At 40.9% G+C, this 23,824-nt stretch overlaps 1 pseudogene; it reads right to left on the reverse strand.

The window, feature by feature from the left end:
• Positions 1-14,205: 14,205 nt before the first annotated feature.
• Positions 14,206-23,824, reverse strand: part of LOC134738250 (zinc finger protein 717-like) — a 48,360-nt pseudogene continuing 38,741 nt past the window's right edge.

The following is a 23,824-nucleotide window of genomic DNA, read 5'->3' on the forward strand; positions in this document are numbered from 1 at the left end:
TTGCACACCTAACTCCCACAGCTTGTCCACACCTAATTTCAGGATATATGTCAAAAGGTAAGAATAAATGTGATATACTGGTATGTAAGTTACATCAGTGGTCCCCAGCCTTTTTTGGCACCAGAAATGGGTTTCCTGGAAGACAATTTTTCCACAGATGGCAGGGAGGATAGTTTCAGGATGGAATTATTCCACCTCAGATCATCAGGCATTAGATTCTCATAACTGCATGCAACCTAGATCTCTCACATATGCAGTTCACATTGGGGTTCGTACTCCTATGAGAATCGAATGCTGCAGCTGATCTGATAGGAGGCGGAGCTCAGGTCATAATGCTTGCTCAGCCACCACTCACCTCCTGATGTGCAGCCTGGTTCCTCAGAGGCCACGGACAATACCTGTCCATGGCCCAGGGGTGGGAACCCCTGAGTTATATTATATATACTATTAATATCTGGCTGTACCAAACAGTATTGTGAAAACATTTATGGTCCTGTTTGAGGATCTTTTCTGAAGCTTTCCATTTACAAATAGAAAAGAATATTAAGGCCAGGCACGATGGTTCATACCTGTAATCACAGCACATTGGGAAGCTGAGGCAGGGGGATCCTTTGAGCCCAGGAGTTTGAGACCACCCTGGGAAACATGGCAAAACCCTCTGTGTACAAGAAAATACTAAAATACACAGGTGTGGTGTCACATGCCTGTGGTCTTGGGTACTTGGGAGGCTGAGGTGGGAGGATCGCTTGAGCTCAGGAAGTTGAGGCTGCAGTGAGTTGTGATTGCACCAGCCTGGATAATAGAGTGTCACCCTGTCTCAAAAAAAAAAAAAAAGAATATTGAAACAGATACGGTGGTTTCTATCTTTTTGGTCCTCTCATAGCAAAAATCAACAAAAGAAACTAATGTATAACCTAGCAAAATACAGCAAGCACTAGGGATTTTCTATTTCAGTGCCTTAGGCAATCTGACAGATAACGTAGTTCAAAAAAAATGTTTGCTGTACTGTGAAATGTACATTTAGATATGCAGACAGCCTCTTGACACAGACATTGCTATAGTGGTTTCTAGCATAATTTAAGACTTTTTGTTCTTGATTAACAGTGAGATGCCATCTGCGTCAGTGTGTGCCCTAAGAAATTAAAGAGATGCCAAGAAGGAAAAGTATTAATGAGGAGTATAAAATTCTACTTTTAAAAAACATCTTGGCTGGATGTGGTGGCTCATGCCTGTAATCCCAGCACTTTGGGAGGCTGAGGCAGGTGGATCGCCTGAAGTCAGGAGTTCGAGACCATCCTGGCCAACATGATGAAAATCCCATCTCTACTAAAAATACAAAAAATTAGCTGGGCATGGTGGTGCATGTCTGTAATCCCAGCTATTCGGGAGGTTGAGGCAGGATAATCGCTTGAACCCGGGAGAAGGAGGTTGCAGTGAGCTGAGATCGTGCCATTGCACTCCAGCCTGGGCAATAAGAGTGAAACTGCATCTCAAAATAATAATAATTTATAATAATAATAATAATAACCACGGATTTTTGCAAGCCTACAGAGAAAAGGGAATGCCTATACACTCTTGGTAGGAATGCAAATTAGTTCAGCCACTGTGGAAAGCGGTTTGAAGATTTCTCAAAAAACAGAACTATCATTAGACCCAGCAATACCATTACTGGGTGTATACCCAAAAGAAAATAAATTATAATTATTCTACCCAAAGACACATACACTAATATATTCACAATAGCAAAGACATGGAATCAACCTAGGTGCACATCAATGATGAATAGGACAAAGAAAATGTGGCATATGTACACCATGGAATACTATGCAGCCATAAAAAAGAATGAAATAATGTTCTTTGTAGCAACATGGATGCATCTGGAGCCCATCATCCCAAGCAACTTAACACAGAAACAGAAAACCAACTATCACAGGTTCTCACTTATAAGTGGGAATTAAATCTTGGGTACACACAGATGTAAACATGTGAACAATAGACACTAGGGACTTCAAAGTAGGGAGGAGGGAACGGGGCAAGACCTGAGAAGCTTCCTATTAGGTACTATGTTCGCTATCCGGTTGATGGGATCAATAGAAGCGCAAACTTAAGCACCATGCTATATATCCTTATAACAAATCTGCACATGTACCCCTGAATCTGAAATAATAAACGAAATAAAAATGTTTTATTAGTCTACAACCTGTCAATATGACATAACAATAATTATCAGGTTGGGCACAGTGGCTCATATCTGTAAACCCAGTGCTTTGAGAAGCCGAGGCAGGAGTATCACTTGAGGCCAGGAGTTCAAGGCCGGCGTAGTCAACATAGCAAGACCCAATTTTTACTAGAAAGAAGAAAAAGAAAAGAAAATACTCAAAATCAAAAGCAATCACCTTTCTTACTCCTTCTTCTGTCTTCATTCCTACACCAGTCTTATTTTTCTAAATGACAATAATTATCAATATTTATTAAGATTGTGAAATTCTAGTACTTTTCAATAATAAATATCAACTGATTGCATTGTTTTTAAAATCAATATTTCAGAAACAAATCAATATTTCACATGGCTATAAAAGCACAAAACATTGATTAAAGTTTAATAAAAACATGAAAATAAATTATTTCAAATAAATATAAAGTTAATATAATTTAATTGAAGGAAAAACTACTTGAAAATAATTAAGGTTGTTCAGGTTCAAATCAACAAATTCCATGATCAACAATTTAAAATATTAAGGTCTGGTAAGTGACAGAATTGATGCCTAAATATGCCTAAATGACAACATTGCTAACTGATGTTTTTGTTTGTTTATTTATTTATTTTTGAGATGGAATCTTGCTCTATCACCCAGGCTGGATTGCAGTGGCACAATCTCAGCTCACTCCAAACTCTGCCTCCCACGTTCAAGCGATTCTCCTGTCTCAGTGACCTGAGTAGCTGGGATTACAGGCGAGCGCCGCCACGCCTGGCTAATTTTGTATTTTCAGTAAAGACGGAGTTTCGCAATGTTGACCAGGCTGTTCTCAAACTCCTGACCTCAGGTAATCTGCCCACCTCAGCCTCCCAAAGTGCTGGGATTACAGGCGTGAGCCCCCACGCCTGATGTTATTTAATTTTTATTTTAAAGAACAATCCCTAAGCAATTCATGGTGCTAAGTACGAATAAGTAAAAAATAAAGCACATAACTTTCTTTTTCTGCAGGACTTCATAATTTAGTTGGGATGACAAGATTAAATATAATAGTGATAAACCCTACGATAGAAGGAAAAAATGAAACTAAAGGAAGGAGTGTGGAGGAATAAGGTCTCTATTTTAATTTATGAGTTTTGCAGCCACTTTGTAGACATGACACTTGAATTTTAAATAAGTTAAAAGGAAAAAAAATTGACAACTTCCAAACCTTTCTCTCTCACCCAACTTTATTCATATGTATTATTTCTATTAATGATTATCATAAGAGAAATTAGGACTTCTAAATTAGTAAATATTGGCAGGGTGCGGTGGCTCACATCTGTGATCCCAGCACTTGGGGAGGCCGAAGCAGGTGGATCACAAGGTCAAGAGATCAAGACCATCCTGGCCAACATGGTGAAACCCCATCTGTACTAAAAATACAAAAAAAAAAAAAATTAGCCAGGCGTGGTGGCGGGCGTCTGTAGTCCCAGCTACTCGGGAGGCTGAGGCCGGAGAATCACTTGAACCCAGGAGGCGGAGGTTGCAGTGAGCCAAGGTCGCACAACTGCACTCCAGCCTGGAGACAGAGCAAGATTCCACTTCAAAAAAAAAATGAGTAATATGCTTACAAATAATAAATTCAGTTCATGCTAACAAAATAGTATTTTAAAATAAAACAAGTCCCCAAACAGTTTGAAGAGTTGCAATGTTCTTACATTTTTGCAAAATGTCTGGCTTAACTGAAGACAGCTTGATACTCATATCTGCTTCTGAATTCAATCTGTTGCAATATGTTGTTTTGACTAAGTGTGTGAAGAAAATAGTGCCCCACACAGACATGAAATTGTAGAAAGGAAGAATAATTTAAAAGAATTTTTGGACGAGGTGTAGTGGCACATGCCTGTAATCCCAGCACTTTCAGAGGCTGAGGCGGGCGGATCACTTGAGGTCAGGAGTTCGAGACCAGCCTGGCCAACATGGTGAAACCCCGTCTCTACTAAAAATACAAAAATTAGCCAGCGTGGTGGTGAGTGCCTGTAATCCCAGCTATTTGGGAGGCGGAGGCAGGAGAATCGCTTGAACCCAGGAGGTGGAGGTTGCAGTGAGCCAAGATTGTGTCCAGCCTGGTGACAGAGTGAAACTCCATCTCAAAAAAAAAAAAAAAATTAAGTATTTTTGGCCAACTATTGTTCTTCTTCTTTGATCTTCAAACAAATGCTTTATTCAGGTTATTGCAATGGGAGGCATGACACCACATCATATGCTTTTTCTGCTATATCACATTAAAACCTGTAGGTCTATTTTCAATGTTAATGGGTCTTTTACCAATCATGATTTTTATCATATTGGCATGGCCATTGGGAAAATATTGGTTCATCGAATAATGCAGATGTTCCAAATATTGATACACTTTATTATAAAATATTTTGAAATTCAGTAATATTACCCTTGATCTCCTCAGAAAAATCCGTAAGTTTTGAAAAAATTGTCGTGTTCAAGAATGCAGATACGTTTTCCAAATTTCAATTTTCACTTGAAAACTTTTTACATTTTCAGTAACAGCTCAGTTATTTTTCTTTAAGACAATCTCACTTTTTTTTTTTTTTCAGACAAGGTCTTGCTCCGTTGCCCAGGCTGGAGTGCAGTGGTGCAATCACAGCTCACTGCAACCTCTGCCTCCCGGGGCCAAGTGATCCTCCCGCCTCAGCCTCCCCGGTAGTAGACTGTGGGCAGCAAGCCACCCAGGTGCCGAGGCAAGAGACTGAGGGCATGAGCTGTTCCAGTGTAATAAAGAAAATATATAGAATAAGAATACTTGTGCTAGAAATAGAATATAGATGATGATATGTGAATATTAATAATCTTAGTTTGTAGCATTACTCTTTATTCCAATATTATAATAATCTCTGTTCTACAACTATAACCTAGGAAAAATCAGGCCACACAGAGATAGGAGCTGAAGGGACACGGTGAGAAGTGACCAGGAGACAAGAGTGCGAGCCCTCTGTCACGCCTGGACTTGGCCACCAGAGGGCTCCCTGGTCTAGCGGTAACGCCAGCGCCTGGGAAGACGCCCGTTACTTAGCAGACCTTGGTCTAGCGGTAGCGCTAGTGCCTGGGAAGGCACCGGTTACTTAGCAGACCAGGAAAGGGAGTCTCCCTTTCCCCGGGGGAGTTAGAGAAGACTCTGCTCCACCACCTCTTGTGGAAGTCGACATCAGTCAAGTTCGCCTGCAGCCATCCGGAGGCCTGTCTCCCTGTGATGCTGTGCTTCAGCGGTCACGCTCCTGGTCTGCTTTCATGTTCCGCCCTGTACACCGGGCTCGGCCTTCTAGATAGCAGTAGCAGAATTGGTGAAAGTACTAAAAGTCTTTGAAATGCATAGAAGAAATAACGGCATAAGCTGTCCTCTCTCTCTCTCCGCCTCGGCTGCCAAACAAGGAAGGGCTCCCGACCGGTGGACACGAGACCCACGTGACCTTACCTGTCACTGGAGATGACTCACACTCCTTACCCTGCCCCCTTGCCTTTTAACCAATAAATAACAGCGCATCCAGGCATTCAGGGCCACTACCAGTCTCCACGTCTTGGTGGTAGTGGTCCCCCGAGCCCAACTGTCTTTTCTTCTATCTCTTTGTCTTGTGTCTTTATTTCTACGATCTCTCATCTCTGCACATGGGGATGAAAACCCACAGACCCTGTAGGGCTCATCCCTACAGTAGACTACAGGCTTACATCATCACCCCTGGCTAATATTTTTTGTAGAGATGGGGTTTCACCATGTTGCTCTAACTGGTCTCAAACTCTTGAGCTCCAAAAGTGCTGGGATTACAGGCGTGAGCCACTGCACCCTGTCACACTTTGTTCATTTTTAAGTAATAAGTGCTCTATGAGTTCTTACCATTTTATCAAATAGAATACTGAAAAGACATACTTGGGGATCTAGATTTAATGAAAATTATATTTTTTACTGCTTCATCAAGGATATTCTTAAGCAACATGAAAATAAAATTGGCATGTTTACTTATTTAGGCAACGATGTGACTGTAAATAATAGAACTGCTGCTATTGTTTGGAGCCACTGTGTTGTTTTGTGCTACGGTTTTACTTACTATTGCATTTGCACCAAAGCAGAGAACAAAAACAAGCAAAAAAGACAAGTAACATATCGGTATTATGATAGACAGTCTTATTTTCATGGAGCACTCTGAGATTCACTGTTCCAGGTATAGTTCTCTCCCAGACCCATCATACCTGTTCTGTCACAAAGTTTTATTAATTTCTACTTCTTAAGTATTCTTCTACTTACTGCTTCCTCTCCACAACTTTATGACTCAGTGAAACCCTCACTCTCTCTCACCTGAAATATTTCCATTTTCCATCATGTTCCCATCAGCCTGCACTCCTCGACTCAGTGAAACCTTCACTCTCTCTCACCTGAAATATTTCCATTTTCTATCATGTTCCCATTAGCCTGCACTCCCTGACTCAGTGAAACCCTCCCTCTCTCTCATCCAAAATATTTCCATTTTCCATGTTTCCTACGGCCTGCACTCCTCGGCTCAGTGAAATCCTCACTCTCTCACCTGAAATATTTCCATTTTCCATCATGTTTCCATCAGCCTGTACTCCCCAACTCAGTGAAACCCTCCCTCTCTCTTACCTGAAATATTTCCATTTTCCATCATGTTTCCATCAGCCTGCTCTCCTCGACTCAGTGAAACCCTCCCTCTCTCTCATCTGAAATATTTCCATTTTCCATCATGTTTCCATCAGCCTGAACTCCTCTTGCTTCCCGTTATCTTGTTCGCTTCCACACATATCTCTAAACAGGTAACTGTGTTCCTCGAAGACTTAAAAGCATTTAACAACAGCTTAAAACTTAGGTTCTCACTCTTTAGCAAGGACTTGAAGACTTTTAATGATTCAGCTCCTGCTCACAAATCTAACCTCATTTTTTCCCACATCAACCCTGAACAGAAGCTAAGTTCCACTCATATACAAAGTCTTTCAATTTTCCTGAATAAAAAAGATTATGTAGCTGTCACCCATAATCTGACTCCAGAACTCTGTTTCTGCACCTTCCTGTCAAACTCATTATGAAAGTCTCCGTATTAGTTTGTTCTCATGCTGCTAATATGGACATGACCAAGGCTGGGTAATTTATAAAGAAAAATACGTTTAATGGACTCACAGTTCCACGTGGCTGGGGAGACCTCACAATCATGGCCGAAGGCAAAGGTCAGGTCTTACATGGCAGCAGACAAGAGAGAGCATATGCAGGGGAACTTCCCTCCATACAACCATCAGATCTCATGAGACTTATTCACTATCATAAGAACAACACAATCCTCATGATTCAATTACCTCCCACCAGGTCTCTCCCACAATATGTGGGAATTATTGGAATAACAATTCGAGATTTGGGTGAGGACACAGCCAAACCATATCAGTCTCATAATAAGGACCAAAGGCCAAGCCTTCCCTAAGTCGTCCTTAAGAGACTCATGCAGATTTCATAATTTACTCCCAGTTGGGCCTTTTCTCAAGACCTTGACATTTTGATCTGGACTCAGATGACTTTGTGGCTCATTATGAAATCCATTTGTGTTCTTAAACTGGACTCAGTAAGATAGCTACTCATTCATCAATTTGTGTCATTATTTATTAATTCTTTGCATAACTGGACTTCAAAATAGGATTTTAAAAAAAGTTTTGACCGTGTGCTCTTCACAATGAAGATCACTAGGCGTTTGTTATGTGATTCTTTCTTCCCTATCATTTGGGAGAAAATAGGATTGGGCTGTGTGCCCTGAGAGGGAGGGCACATTTAGATATTTTAGGAGTTGTAAATAGAAGACCAAATATCAGAGAGAGAGAGACTTTGCTTCACCTGTAGTTGAAATGGTTAGTTAGGACAGGTGCAGTGGCTCATGCCTGTAATTCCAGCACTTTGGGAGGTTGAGGCAGGTGGATCACTTGGGCTCATGAGTTCAAGACAAGCCTGAGCAACATGGTGAAACACTGTCTACAAAAAATAGAAAAACTAGCCAGGCATGGTGATGCATGGTATTATGAGGTTGCACTTCACTGAAAAACCAAAGTTGTTTAGCACTTTCATGTGAATCACACCATCTCACAAGTATGAGGTTTAGGAGAAGTCCAGTCCCAAGGACACAAAGAAGACACACCATGTTAATGGAATGACATACTGCAGTGTATCTAGATAAACGATCCTGGGCCTTGATGAGAGAGATAGATGCAGTCTTGAAGGAACTGATTACGCAGTGATTCTGCATTTAAGTATTTGACCTAATTTTAATAACAAAAATGTATGCACCTTTCATTTTCAAAGTAAAGTTGTTCCTCAGTATCCGAGAGAAATCAGCTCCAGAATACCCCCCGAGATACCAAAAACCACTGACGCTCAAGTCTTATATAAAATGGTGTATTTGCATATAACCCATGCTTATCCTTCCATATGCAGTCATGCGCCTTATAATGCCCTTTTAATCAATAATGAACCATGTATATTACCATGGTCCCCTAAGATTATAAACACATATAGAAACCATCTTGTGGGAAGTCAGAGACCCTGAATGGAGGGACTGGCTGGAACCGTGGCAGAAGAACATAAATTGTGAAGATTTCATGGACATTTATTAGTTCCCAAAATTAATACTTTTATAATTTCTTATGCCTGTCTTACTTTAATCTCCTAATCCCGTCATCTTTGTAAGCTGAGGATGTATGTTGCCTCAAGACCCCGTGATGATTGCATTAACTGTACAAATTGTTTGTAAAACATGTTTGTTCCAACAATATCAAATCTGATTGTAAAACATGAGTGTTTGAACAATATGAAATCAGTGCACCATGAAAAAGAACAGAATAACAGCGATTTTCAGGGAATGAGGGAAGATAACCATAAGATCTTACTGCCTGCAGGGTTGGGCAGAATACAGCCATATTTTTATTCTTGCAGAGAGCCTACAGATGGACGTGTGAGTAAGAGAATATCACTGAATTCTTTTCCCAGCAAGGAATGCTAATAATTAATACCCTGGGAAAGGAATGCATTCCTGGGGGTAGGTCTATAGACAGCCGCTCTGGGATCGTCTGTCTTATGCAGTTGAAATAAGGACTGAAATACACCCTGGTCTCCTGCAGTACCCTCAGGCTTGCTAGGATTGGGAAATTCCAGCCTGGTGAATTCTAGTCAGACTGGTTCTCTGCTCTTGAACCTTCTTTCCTGTTGTTTATCAAGACAATGTGTGCACAGCAGGACACAGACCCTCATCAGGGGTTCTAATTTTGTCTTTGCCTTTTGATCTTTATGGCCTTTTGAAGCATGTGATCCTTGTGACCTACTCCCTGTTCATACACCCCCTCCCCTTTCAAAATCCCTAATAAAAACTGGCTGGTTTTGCAGCTCAAGGTCACCATCATGGTCCTACCAAAGTGATGGCACCCCCGGAAGCCCAGCTGTAAAATTTCTGTCTTTGTCCTCTTTATTCCTCAGAACAGCCAACACTTAGGGAAACTAGAAAGAACCTACTTTGAAATGGTGGGGGCTGGTTCCCCCATAAAACCTGACATGTGGGACTTGATACTATCACTGCAGATCAAGTATAGGGAAAGTGACTGATATTCAGTGATGGTGCTAGAACATATGGTTTCTCATATGAAAAAATATAAATATATATACCATCTAGGGTTATGTAAGAACATTTTATGATGTTCACAAAACAAAAATATTGCTTAGTAATGCATGTCTCAGAACATACACATGTCATTAAGCCATGCATGACTGTACTTTATATCACCTCTGGAACACTTCAGTCAATCAAGAAAAATGACCGAGAAAAATCTCAATCATTTTAGGAGGTTTATTTGCCAACATTAAGGACACACACCCAGTAGACAGTCTATGCCTTTCTTCAAAAATGATTTTGAGGGCTCCAAATTTAAAGGTGAAAGGGTGAAATATTGAGAAATACAGTTTTCATGTAAGACTGAGGTAGGGGGAAAACATTCATTGATACGGTTTGGCTCTGTGTCCCCACCCAAATCTCACCATAAATTGTAATAATCCCCATATTCAAGGGTGGGACCAGGTGGAAGTAACTGGATCATGGGGGCAGTTTCCTCTAGGCTGTTCTCATGATAATGAGTCACATGAGATCTGATGGTTTTGTAAGTGTCTGGCATTTCCCCTGCTTGCACTCATTGCCTCTCCTGCCACCCTGTGAAGAGGTGCTCTCTGCGATTATTGTAAGTTTCCTGAGGCCTCCCCAGCCGTGCAGAGTTGTGAATCAATTAAACCTCTTTCCTTCATAAATGACACAGTCTTGAGTATTTCTTCAGAGAAGTATGAGAACAGACTGATACAGTCATTCATGCCTTTGGCTCAGTGAATCTGCATTTGTACATAACATAGACAAACAGGGAGGGGAACAATGAGATATGCATTTGTCTCAGGTGGGCAGAGGGGTGATTCTGTGTTCTGTCCTATGCATTGTAAAGATGAGCTATCAGACCAGGCGTGGCAGCTCACATCTGTAATTCCAGCACTCTAAGAAGCTGAGGTGGGTGGATCACCTGAGGTCAGGAGTTCGAGACCAGCCTGACCAACATGGAGAAACCCCGTCTATACTAAAAATACAAAATTAGCCAAGTGTGGTGGTGCATGCCTGTAATCCCAAATACTCAGGAGGCTGAAGCAGGAGAATCACTTGAACCCAGGAGGCAGAGGTTGCAGTGAGCTGAGATCGTGCCATTGCACTCCAGCCTGGGTGACAATAGTGAAACTCCACCTAGGAAAAAAAAAAAAAAAGGATAAGCTATCAATTTACATCACCATAATTAATTTTAACAGAAATACTTTAAAGATCTTAAAGCACACCAGAAATTTCCTTGTGGGAAAAATATGAGGGAGGGGGCTACAAGATAAAAAGCTTTTTATCTTGGAGCCATCTTATTTAGGAACCAAAAGGAGGAGGCAGGTTTGCATGACCGAGTTCCCAGCTTGACTTTTCCCTTTAGCTTAATGAGTTTGGAGTCCCAAGATTTATTTTCCTTTCACATTTAGAAGACCAAATACAATGTGGATGTAAACAGTGGTGTTGTTTAGGAAAGAATGACAAGAAAAAGTCTGAATATGTTCACTACAGATGCAAGCGTCTGATTTTATTTCAAATATTTTGCATCCAAGTTTATTTACATACACAGATATTAAACCTACAGATACAAAAAGCTGAGTGTACTTACATATTAATAGCTGTACACAGGCAGCATAAAATTCTCTTTGTACATGCCAGAAACATTCCCTGTCCACCCAGGGTGAACACAGCCACTTCCTAAACAGGATGTAAATACGGAGGTTCACTAAGTACAGGAAAGTTACATGACCATATTGGCATTTTAACAGCCGTTCCTGAGAAAGAGAATGGGAAAGGGCTTAAGAGTCAGAGGAGAGGAAAAGAGGAAGACAGATGACCTCCTACATCAGAAGATGGAGCAGTGAGAATACAGAATAGGGAAGCAATAGTTAAAAGGAAAAAAAGTAGAAACAGGATTTGATGTCAATTTGCTGTGCAGAGGGTAAAAAGGGGAGTTTTATTTCCAGGCTATCTGCCATGATCACAGCTAGTTTGTTACTGGTGATGTGAAATTTGGAAAAATAAAAGAACAATATGATGGCCAGAAGTGATACAGACTTGGACACAGCATGTTTGAAATATCTGAGGTCCCATATGTAGGGATGTCCAACTGGCAATTGGAAATACAGTTCCAGAGTTCACAAGGGAGATCAAAGCTGGAGATAAAGATTTTGAAACTATCAGAATTTCAATGGTACTTGAATCCATCAGACCAAATGAACCTAAGAGAATGAAAGGATAAAAAGGAACAAGTACAGAATCCACAGAAACACTAATATTTACAGAAAGGAATAGACTGTTAAGACCAAGAAGGAACTTTCTGAGTTTATTTCACATATTAAGTAAAGCTCAATATTAGAAAGTCTACTAATACAATTCATCACATTCAGAGTCCTGAGGAGAAAAATCTTTAATTGTCCACATAGGCATTAAGAAGATAAGTCTTAGAAACAGATTCCAGGTTCTGATTTCTGCATGTAAGAAGCTTAGAAGTGGCCAGGTGCAGTGGCTCATGCCTGTAATCCCAGCACTTTGGGAGACTGAGGTGGGCAGATCACCTGAAGTCAGAAGTTCAAGACCAGCCTGGCCAATATGGCAAAACCCCATCTCTACTAAAAATACAAAAATTAGGCTGGGTGCAGAGGCTCACACCTGTAACCCCAGCACTTTGGGAGCTTGAGGTGGGTGGATCGCCTGAAGTCAGGAGTTTGAGACCAACCTGGCCCACATGGCAAAACCCCATCTCTACTAAAAATACAAATATTACCGAAGTGTGGTGGTGTGTGCCAGTAGTACTAGCTACTTGGGAGGCAGAAGCAGAAGAATTGCTTCAACCTTGGAGGTGGAGGTTGCAGTGAGCCAAGATCATGCCACTGCACTACAGCCTGGATGACAGAGTGAGCTGCTTCAAAAAATTAAAAAATAAAATAATAATAATACAAAAATTAGCCAGCATGGTGGTGGGTGCCTGTAATCCCAGCTACTCAGGAGGCTGAGGCAGGGAGAATCATTTGAACCTGGGAGCCAGATGTTGCAGTGAGCTGAGATTGCACCACTGCACTCCAGCCTGAGCAACAAAGTGAGACTCCATCTCAAAAAAAGGAAAAAAAAAAAAAGAATGGAAGTAATCAGTCCATCTTAACAACACATGAAAAGCTGAAAAGGTCAGGTGTGGTGGCTCATGCCTGTAATCCCAGCACTTTGGGAGGCCAAAGCAGGAGGATCCCTTGAGTCCAGGAGTTTGAGACCAGCCTGGGCAACATAGTGAGACCCCCAACTCTAAAAAAAAAAAATTAAATAAAACAAATAAAAGCTGAAGAGACTGAAAAATCAACAATTCTTTTTGGATTTGAATGTGGAGAGGATATAGGACAAATCACTGCCCCCAAGATTGGAGAGATAGAGAAGTGTATATAGGAATTTATGGCTTACAGGAACAGACTTACTACTGAAACCACCTTAGGAACCAGTGCTGGAGTAGAAAATCTTGAACTATAACTGGTGAATTGCTGAAGGTTCCATATGGACAACTCAAGGAGGTAAAAACGCCAGGGAGATCCAGTTATGAGGGAGCATAATATTATAAAATTTACCTCCTGGAGCTTCACCAGGCTCCTGTGGCAAATACCTGAGAAAACTCGCTTCCTGCTTCCACCTTTGGGAAGGAGAAAGGAAAACCATCTTAAAATATGCCAGAGCACCCTGCAAGGCTTGTCCTCAGGAGAAATTACTGAACCTCAGCCTAACCTGCTCTCATATAATCAGATCCTAAATGACTTGCTGGAAGGGAAATAACCAAATCCAGCCTATTCCAGTCATCCCTAAAGGGGAAGATAAAAACAGAGAAACATGTGAAGTTCATAGTCCAAAAGCAGAGACTCACTTAAACAGTGAGGCCCAGTCATAAGACTCCAGAACACTTCTGCTACGGTCTGAATATTTGGTCCCTGCCCGACCCCCTGCAAAATGTACCTGTTGAAACCGAGTCTCCAATGCACTAGAATTAAGGGGTGGGACCTTTGAAAGGTAATGGCAAAGACATCCTGATTGGGATTAGTGCACTTATGAAAGAGGCCAAAGGAAGCTTCTTTGTCCATTCCAACATGAGAGGACATATAGCTGGCACCATCTATGAGGAATGGGTCTCATCAAACACTGAATCTCCGGGAACCTTGACCTTGGACTTTCTAGCCTCTAAACCGAGCAATAAACTTCTGTTGTTTACAAATTACTTGCTCTAAGTTATGCTGGTGGATGGACTAAGCTTCCCCTCACCTCCACAGCTTCCCAGCATTACTGGATGCACTGTTACAGTAGTTCCTTTTACCTGGTATCTCATATCTAGGAATGAAGAAAAAGCACAAGGCATACTAAAAGGCAAAACACACAATTTGAAGTGGCAGATCATCAGAACAAGACACAGCTATGATACTGGAATTATCAGACAAGAATTTTTAAAAAAATCTCTGAGTAGTATGCTAAGGGCTCTGATGAACAAAGGAGACAGCATTCAAGAACAGATAGGCAATGTAAGCAGAGACAGAAGTACAAGGAAAGAACAAAAAAGAAACAGATAAAAAAATACTGCAACAGACCTGAAGAATGTCTTTGATTGGCTTATTAGTAGACTGAACACAACAAAGGAAAGAGTCTCTGAGCTCTGGAAACATTGAAAGAAACTTTAAAAACTGAAAACAATGGAAAGTAATATCCAAGAACTGTGGGACAGCTAGAAAAGGTGTAACATAGAGTTATGAGAATACCAGAAGGAGAAGAGAGAGAAATAGAAGAAACATTTGCAACAATCATGTCTAACAACTTCCACTGTTAATGTCAGACACCAAAACCAAAGATCCAGGAAGCTCAGAGCACACCAGGCAGGATACATGCCAAAAACCTACACCTAGGCATATTATTCTCCAACTGTATAAAAATCAACTCCAAAAGAAACCAAAGGTGGACTGGACAACATCTTACCTATAGAGAAACAAAGATAAGAATCACATTCAGGCCAGGCTCGGTGGCTCATGCCTGTAATCCCAGTACTTTGGGAGGCCGAGGTGGGTGGATCATAAGGTCAGGAGATCGAGACCATCCTGGCTAATACAGTGAAACTCCGTCTCCACTAAAAAATACAAAAAATTAGCCAGGCGTGGTGGGAGCCTGTAGTCCTAGCTACTCGGGAGGCTGAGGCAGGAGAATGGTGTGGACCCGGGAGGCAGACCTTGCAGTGAGCCGAGATTGCGCCACTGCACTCCAGCCTGGGTGACAGAGCAAGACTCTGTCTCCAAAAAAAAAAAAAAAAAAAAAAAAAGGAATTACATTCAACATCTCAGAATCACGAAAGTAAAAAGAGAGTGGAATGAAATATTAAACACGCTGAGAGAAAAAAAAAAAATCAACTAAGATTTCAGTGCCCTGTGAGATCTTCTTTCAAAAGTAAATGAGAAATAAAACATTCCCTGGACAAACAAAAGTTGAGGAAACTTGTTACCAGCAGATGTGTCATGTGAGAAAATATTAAACCTTATCTAGAGAAAAAAAAGATATACATCTGAAAACTGAATCTACATTGTGTTTATTTTTATTTATTTATTTTGAGACAGAGTCTCACTCTGTTGCCCAGGCTGGAGTGCAGTGGCACATTCTTGGCTCATTGCAACCTCTGCCTCCCAGGTTCAAGCAATTCTCTGCCTCAGCCTCCCAAGTAGCTGGGATTACAGGAGCCCTCCACCACGCCTGGCTAATTTTTTTGTATTTTTATTAGAGACAGTGTTTCACCATCTTTGCCAGGCTAGTCTTGAACTCCTAACCTCATGATCCACCCATCTCGGCCTCCCAAAGTGCTGGGATTACAGGTGTGAGCCACCACACCCAGCCTGAATCTACACTTTAAAAAGAACATTAGAGAAGGAAAAAGTGGTGGTAAAATGCTTTTTTTGAGATGGAGTCTCACTCTGTCACCCAGGCTGGAGTGCAGTAGCATGATCTCGGCTCACTGCAAACTCTGCCTTCCAGGTTCATGCCATTCTCCTGCCTCAGCCTCCCGAGTAGCTGGGACTACAGGCACCCTCCACCACACTCGGCTAATTTTGTTTTTGTATTTATAGTAGAGGTGGGATTTCACCATGTTAGCTAGGATGGTCTCGATCTCCTGACCTCATGATCTGCCCACCTCGGCCTCCCAACCTGCTGGAATTACAGGCATAAGCCACTGTACCCAGCTGCTTTTTATTTTTAATTGACCTAACATATAACAGTTTGTATATAATAACAATGTATGCAATTATATACTTTTTTTTTTTTTGAGACAGAGTCTTGCTCTGTCACCCAGGCTGGAGTGCAGTGATGCAATCTCAGCTCACTGCAACCTCCACCTCCTCCCTGGTTCAAGCAATTCTCATGTCCCAGCCTCCCGAGTAGCTGGGACTACAGGCGTGTGCCACCACGTCCAACTAATTTTTTGTATTTTTAGTAGAGATGGGGTTTCACCGTGTTAGCAAGGAGGGTCTACATCTCCTGACCTCATGATCCACCTGCCTCAGCCTCCCAAAGTATTGGGATTAGAGGCTTAAGCCAAGGCACCCAGCCAATTACATACTTAATATATACAAGGCTATGTATGCTTACATATAAGTGAAACAAATGGCAACAATAACACAACAGATGGGAATATGAGAGAAACTGGTATTACATTTCTATTAGAAGACAGTTGAAGTAACTGAACTGGTATACTGTTATTTGAAGGTGGACTTGGATTTGTTGCAAGTCTATACTGCAAACTCCAGGGCAACTAGTAAAAACCAAAGTATAAAAATGTTAAAAAGAGAAAACAGGCCAGGTATAGTGGCTCATGCCAAGGTAGAAAGATGGCTTGAGTCCAGGAGTTAGAGACTATCCTGAGCAACACAGTGAGACCCTATCCCTACAGAAAAGAAAAGGCCAGGTATGGTGGTGCATACTCGTAGTACTAGCTAATTGCATACTTGTAGTCCTAGCTAATAGCATACTTGTAGTCCTAGCTAATTGCATACTTGTAGTCCTAGCTAATTGCATACTTGTAGTCCTAGCTAATTGCATACTTGTAGTCCTAGCTAATTGCATACCTGTAGTCCTAGCTAATTGCATACTTGTAGTCCTAGCTAATTGCATACTTGTAGTCCTAGCTAACTGGGAGACTGAGGTGGAAGGATCACTTGAACCCACGAGGTTGAGGCTGCAGGGAGCCATGATCACACCACTGCACTCCAGCCTGGGTGAGTGTCTCAATAAAAAAAAAAAAAAGCAAGAGAGGAAACAAAAATCATAAAATCATCAACTCCATAAAAGGCAGAAAAAGAGTGGAGGACAAAGCAAGAACAAAGAACAATAGGAGTGAATGGAAAATGATATGGCAAAATTAATCCAACTGTACAATCACTTTGAATGTCAATGGTCTAAATGTACCAATGAAAAGACAAATTGTTAGAGCCCATCAAAATAGAGGCACATCTCACTTTATCGAGCTTCACTTTATTTTGCTTGGCAACATCACCTTTTTAACAAATTAAAGATTTGTGGCCACGAAGTGCTCAACAAGTCTGACCAGCACCATTTTTCCAACACCATGTGCTCACTTCACATCTGTGTCACATCTTTTGGCAATCCCCACAATCTTTCAAAGATTTTAGTTATCACATCTGTTATGATGATCTGTGATCAGTGATTTCTGATGTTACTATTGGAATTGTCTCAGGGTGCTGGAACTCTATGGAAGACAACAAACATGATGGAAAAATGTGTTTGACTGCTTCATTGACTAGTCATTTCCCTGTCTCTATTTCTCTCTTCCAGCCCCCCATTCCCCAAGATACAACAATGAAATTAGGCCACTTCACTCTGCAGTGGCCACCATGTGTTCAAGTGAAAAGAAGTGTGCACGTCTGTCACTTCAAATCAAAAGGCAGAAATCATCAAGCTTAGTGAAGAAGGCATGTTGGAAGCTAAGACAGACCAAAGCTAAGCTTCCTGCATCAGCTACCCAAGTTGTGAATGCAAAGAAAAAGTTCTTGAAGGAAGTTATAGGTGCTACTCCAGTGAACACATGAATGATTTTTAAAAACAAAACAGATTTTTACTGATACAGAGAAAGTCTGAGTGGTCTGCACAGAAGATCAAATCAGCCCCAACATTCCCTTGAGACAAAGCCTAATCCTGAGAAAGGCCCTAACTCTCTTCAATTCTATGGAGAAGAGAAGTGAGGAAGTTGCGGAAGAAATGTTTGAAGCTGGCAGAGGTTGGTACATGAGCTTCTAGGAAAACAGCCATATCTGTGACATTAAAGTGTGAAGTGTGCTGTAACAATGGGAACAAGAAAGCCTGCATGATAGCACATCTGTTACAGCATGGTTAAGACCTTCTTGTTGGTAGGCCAGGAAGTAATGGTCACCATTTGTGTCCATATTCTCCTAGACTGAGCATGGAGAAATCTATAATAGTAGCCGGAGAGGTGTAGGTTGTGTGTTCAAGGGAAAAAAGAGTCATTTTGAGGGAACACATAGCCTGCCTCAGCTACGTCAGATTTCTCTCCTATATGGGTTTGTTGATTCCTGCTGAGGTGTGACTTCTGACAAAAGGTTTTCCCACATTCCTTACATTCATAAGGTTTTTCTCCTGTGTGTGTTCTCTGATGTATATTGAGGCCTGACTTCTGGGAGAAAGTTTTCCTACATTCATTACATCTAAAGGGTTTTTCCCCTGTGTGAGTTCTGTGATGTACAAAGAGTTTTGACTTCTGGGAGAAGGTTTTCCTACATTCTTTACACTGAAATGGCTTCTCACCTGTGTGAGTTATCTGATGTATGGTGAGAACTGTCTTATCGTAAAAAGTTTTCCTACATTCATCACATTCATAGGGTTTCTCTCCTGAGTGAGTTCCCTGATGCGTATTGAGGTTTGACTTGTGACAAAAGGTTTTCCCACACTCATTACATTCGTAAGGTTTTTCTCCAGTATGGGTTCTATGATGTACAGTGAGGACTGACTTCTGACTGAAAGTTTTTCCACATTCACTACATTCATAGGGTTTCTCCCCCATGTGAATACCTTGATGCTTCCGAAGATTTGCCTTCTGATGAAAGGATTTTCCACATTCATTACATTCATAGGGCTTTTCCCCGGTGTGAGTTCTCTGATGTATAATAAGGTATGATTTCTGACAAAAAGTTTTTCCACATTCATTACATAAGTAAGGTTTCTCCCCTGTGTGAGTTCCCTGATGGGTGCTGAGATTTGATTTCTGATGAAAGGTTTTTCCACATTCATTACATTCATAGGGTCTTTCCCCTGTGTTCGTTCTCTTGTGTATCCCAAGGTTTAACTTATTGATAAAGGTTTTCTCACATTCATTACATTCATAGGGTTTTTTGCCAGCATGAGTTCTCTGATGTATAGTTAGGAATGACTTACAGTAAAAGGATTTTCCACATTCATTACATTTATAGGGTTTTTCCCCTGTGTGAGTTCTGTGATGTACTGTAAGGTATGACTTGTGGCTATATGTTTTTCCACATTCGTTACATGCATATGGTTTTTCCCCAGTGTGAGTTCTCTGATGGACAGTGAGGAATGATTTACGGTGAAACGTTTTCCCACATTCATTGCATTCATAGGGTTTTTCCCCTGTGTGAGTCCTTTGATGGACAGTGAGGAATGACTTACGGTGAAAGGTTTTCCCACATTCATTGCATTCATAGGGTTTTTCCCCTGTGTGAGTTCTCTGATGTATCCTGAGGTTCGACTTATTGATAAAGGGTTTTCCACACTCATTACATTCATAGGGTTTTTCCCCTGTGTGTGTTCTCTGATGGACAGTAAGCCTTGACTTATGGCTAAATGCTTTTTCACAATGATCACATGCATAGGGCTTTTCCCCGGTGTGAGTTCTATGATGTATTGTGAGGTATGACTTCTGGCTAAAGGTTTTTCCACATTCACTACACTGATAGGGCTTTTCCCCTGAGTGAGTTCTGTGATGTAAAGTGAGAAGTGACTTATGGTGAAAAGTTTTTCCACATTCAATACATTTGTAGGGTTTATCCCCTGTGTGAGTTCTCTGATGTAAAGTGAGGAATGACTTACGGCGAAAGGTTTTCCCACATTCATTGCATCCATAGGGCTTTTCTCCTGTGTGAATTCTCTGATGGATAGTGAGGCTGGACTTATAGCTGAACAATTTTTCACACCAGTTACAGGCATAAGGTTTTTCCTCAGTAGGCATCTTGTGCTGTATCATAAGGTCTGATTTGCTAATGGAGAGTTTCTCACATTCAACACATTCATAGGGTTTCTCTCCTGCATGTGTTCGCTGATGTTTAGTGATGTCAGACTTTCTACAGCAAGTTGGCTGACCTACCTGAGTTATCCCTTGGACGATAACAGCTGAATTATTACAGGCTTTCTTATATTCATTATATTTATCAAAGCTCTGTCCTGTATGAACCCTCTTACGTATAAAGAACATTGCCTCCGTGTTGAAGGTTTTCCCTTGTTCATTACATTGAAAAGGCTGCAGCAGAGTTTGAATCTTGTGATGCTGAGTAAGATGTTCATGATGTCTGTGGGATCTCCTAGTTATATCAGGGACATGAGGTTTCTCTCCAGACTGTGTCTCACCAGGCTTAATAGGGAAAATCATGTTCTGGCAAACATTAAACTGCCCAGGCTTCATTCCTGAACTGTTTCCATTATTTATAATCAGATTTAAAACATGGTTTGAGTTCAAATTAAATGTTTTTCCTAATTCAACTCTCTCCTGAATTGATGTGTTGCTGTTGATGATTACAATTTGCCAGAAAAATCTATCATGACTTTCATGGCTCCTTTCAATAAGGTCATCAAGGATCTGGACAGCTGAAATGAGAAAAAGGTATCCATGAACCACACATGAGCATGTCTTACAGAATGCTTGTGTAAAGGTAAAAAAAACTGCTTCCTATCCCAGTGGAGTAAGATTTGATAAAAATAAATAATGGGTATTGGTTTTATACCCATATGTTTCCTGTTCCTACTAACATAATGTAATAAATCAGTATATTTTCTAATGTTCAATTGAGTTTTTCTTTGCATTTGAAGTTTTCCTGTTCTTTTTTATTTCACAAAGAATTATTTGGTAATAATATGCATCTACTTCCTACTCATAGGTTTTAATAAGTGCTCATTATCTGTCATTTGTTTTCTCTCTTTTTTCCTATTTATTCATATAATAGTGGCTGTTTTAATAGCTGCTATTTTTTCATTATTCTTCTTTGAAGATAGCCAGTTTTCCCTGGGTCAGCAACTGGCAGGTACAGGAGATGGCCATTTTTCTGTCTCCTAAGCATGGAAGTAGCTTGTGGACAGGATTTTGCCTATATTTAACCTTTCACTCTTCCCTGAGAATGGTTAAATGTGTCTGGAGGTTTTCCAAGCAGAAAATCTCTTATTCCCCATGTTAAACAAAAACAGATCCTGGCAAATTCCTACTTAAACATGACAACCCCTGCTTCCCAGAACCATAATAGGCACAGAAGCTCCAGTCAAAAAACCACACTGGTGATCTGAAGGATTGGTTCTGCAACTCAGGCTGTGCCCGTCATCTTTGAAAAGTGTATTTCTGGTTCCTTCTGAGATCATCAGCCCTGCCCCTCTCCACTCACACACCCCTGCTTGGTAATTCACCATTTTTGAAGGGTTTTATTTTGTGTTTTGGAGTTTCAGATGTCACACAGTTTCATTTAAAAATGAAGTTTCCTGTACATTTCTCATCTTCAAATGATAACTACAAACTCCACTCTCAAACAGAAATCTGAGCCCTTCAACAGGAAATAATTGGTTTCTTTGGACTTGAGACCCAGAATCTTCTGGTTCTCCTCCCAGGTCCAGCACCACCCCTATCCAGGCCCCTATGATGGGTCCCCCTCAGCTTCATAATTTCTTTCTGAGACAGGATCTTACTCTGTTACCCAGGCTGGAGTGCAGTGTTGCTATCATAGCTCACTGAAGCTTCAAACTCCTGAGCTCAAGCAATCCTTCCACCTCAGCCTCCCAATTATAAAACCTGGGATTACAAGCCCATGTCACCATACTCAGCTACTATTTTTTTTTTTTGTAGGTGGGGGTCTACAAGGATCATTTAAGGCCAGAAGTTCGAGACCAGCCTGGGCAATAGAACAAGACCTCATCTCCACAAACAATAAAAAATTAGCCGGGTGTGGTGGCACACACCTGTAGTCCTAGCTACTTGGGAGGCTAGGGTGTGAGGAACACTTGAGCCCAGGAGTTCATCATTACAGTGAACTATAATCATGCCACTGCACTTCAGTCTGAGAAACAGAGTGAGAACTATCTGTTTAATAACAAATAAAACAAGAATAAAGCTACAGCTTAAAATGAAACACTATTTTCATCATCATTGTTATAATGACTGATTCTTAAAAATCGCTTAAGATACATTCAACAGATAAATAAATGCATGAATGTCCAAAAAAATTTTTTAAGATACATCAGAATAGAGGAAAAGAGGGAAATAGAGAAAACAAATAGCAAAGAAAAAGGCCTGAGGAGAGGATGGCAGGGATTGGATTTGGGGTAAATAGAAGATACTCAGAAAAATAAGAGACTGGGATATATGCATGAGAGTTACCCCTGGGGACTATATAATGCACATTTAATGCAGACCAACAGTCTTCAGGTCAAAGATCTAGGGAAAAAAGTGGTGAAAACAAGATAACACTACAAAAATCTGCTGGGCATTAGTCCTCCAGGCCTCCCTGCCCAATATTCACCAACTGACTTGAAAGTCTCAGGTTTGGGGCTTCTTCTACTATCCATGGCTCTGCTCCTTGCTCTAGCTTGAAGATCCTCTCAGGTTTGGGAATGCAATGCCCTGATAACGAGAAACAGTGGAAGACTTTGTCAAACCACTAAGTCAAATCCTTTTCAGAATGACAACAGCTGGGCTTCAGGGACTGCGCAATGAAGGAGCCAATTTGAACACTTCATTACAGAGTAGTGACACATTTTTCATCAACTGGAATCTTACAAGTAAATATTATTATACCTTAAAAGGGTTCCTATATTTACCAACAACAAAACACATTCCTGGGAGTTACTGGGAAGTTTTACTCACCCAATGATACCAGGCTGCTGTAGGTCTCCAGCATCACGTCCCTGTAGAGGGTCCTCTGAACGTCATCCAGGTCCTGCCACTCCTCCCAGGTGAAGTGCACAGCCACATCTTCAAAGGACACCAACCCCTGTAATGGCACATTTTTCCTCAAGTCAAAGCATCAGCCCAGGGTCAAAAGAACATGAATCTGGGAATTCACTCTCTTGTGTGTCCATGTGTCTTATATGTATTTTACATAAGATGTAGTTTGTTTTGTACTGTTTATGGTGAGAGAAGGAGTAATCACAGTAGAAATATGCTTCCACTGTAATAACTTATGAATTAATAAAATTGTATTACAAAGTTCACCTTATAGATCTAGAACCATCCTTATTGCTGGGGATAAAAGTATAAACAAAATGCAAAACCCTCTCACTACAAAAATAATAAAAAAAATAGGCATCATGCTGCATGCCTGTAGTCCTGGCTACTCTGGAAACTGAGGCTGAAGGATTGCTTAAGCCCAGGAGTTTGACAGTGCAGTGAGTTATGATCACACCACTGAACTCCAGCCTGGCCAACAGAGAGCCTATCTCTCAAAAAAAAAAAAAAAAAGAGGAATAAAATTCTACTCCTCAAAGGAGCTCATGATCTGGTTATGAATATATAAGTATAAACACATACTGGGAATGATGTTTAGGTGAACTCATTGAGACACAAGTTCAATGCAGACTAAAATAAGAGAGAAGAAGAAAATAAGTTTTATTTTGCATCATGAGGTTCCACTTTACTGAAAAATCAGGTGTTTGGCTCTTCCACACGAATCATGAATCCTCATGACTATGGGAAAGTATCAG

Source organism: Pongo pygmaeus, chromosome 16 (genome assembly GCF_028885625.2).
Source record: "Pongo pygmaeus isolate AG05252 chromosome 16, NHGRI_mPonPyg2-v2.0_pri, whole genome shotgun sequence".
Taxonomy (NCBI): Eukaryota; Metazoa; Chordata; class Mammalia; order Primates; family Hominidae; genus Pongo; species Pongo pygmaeus.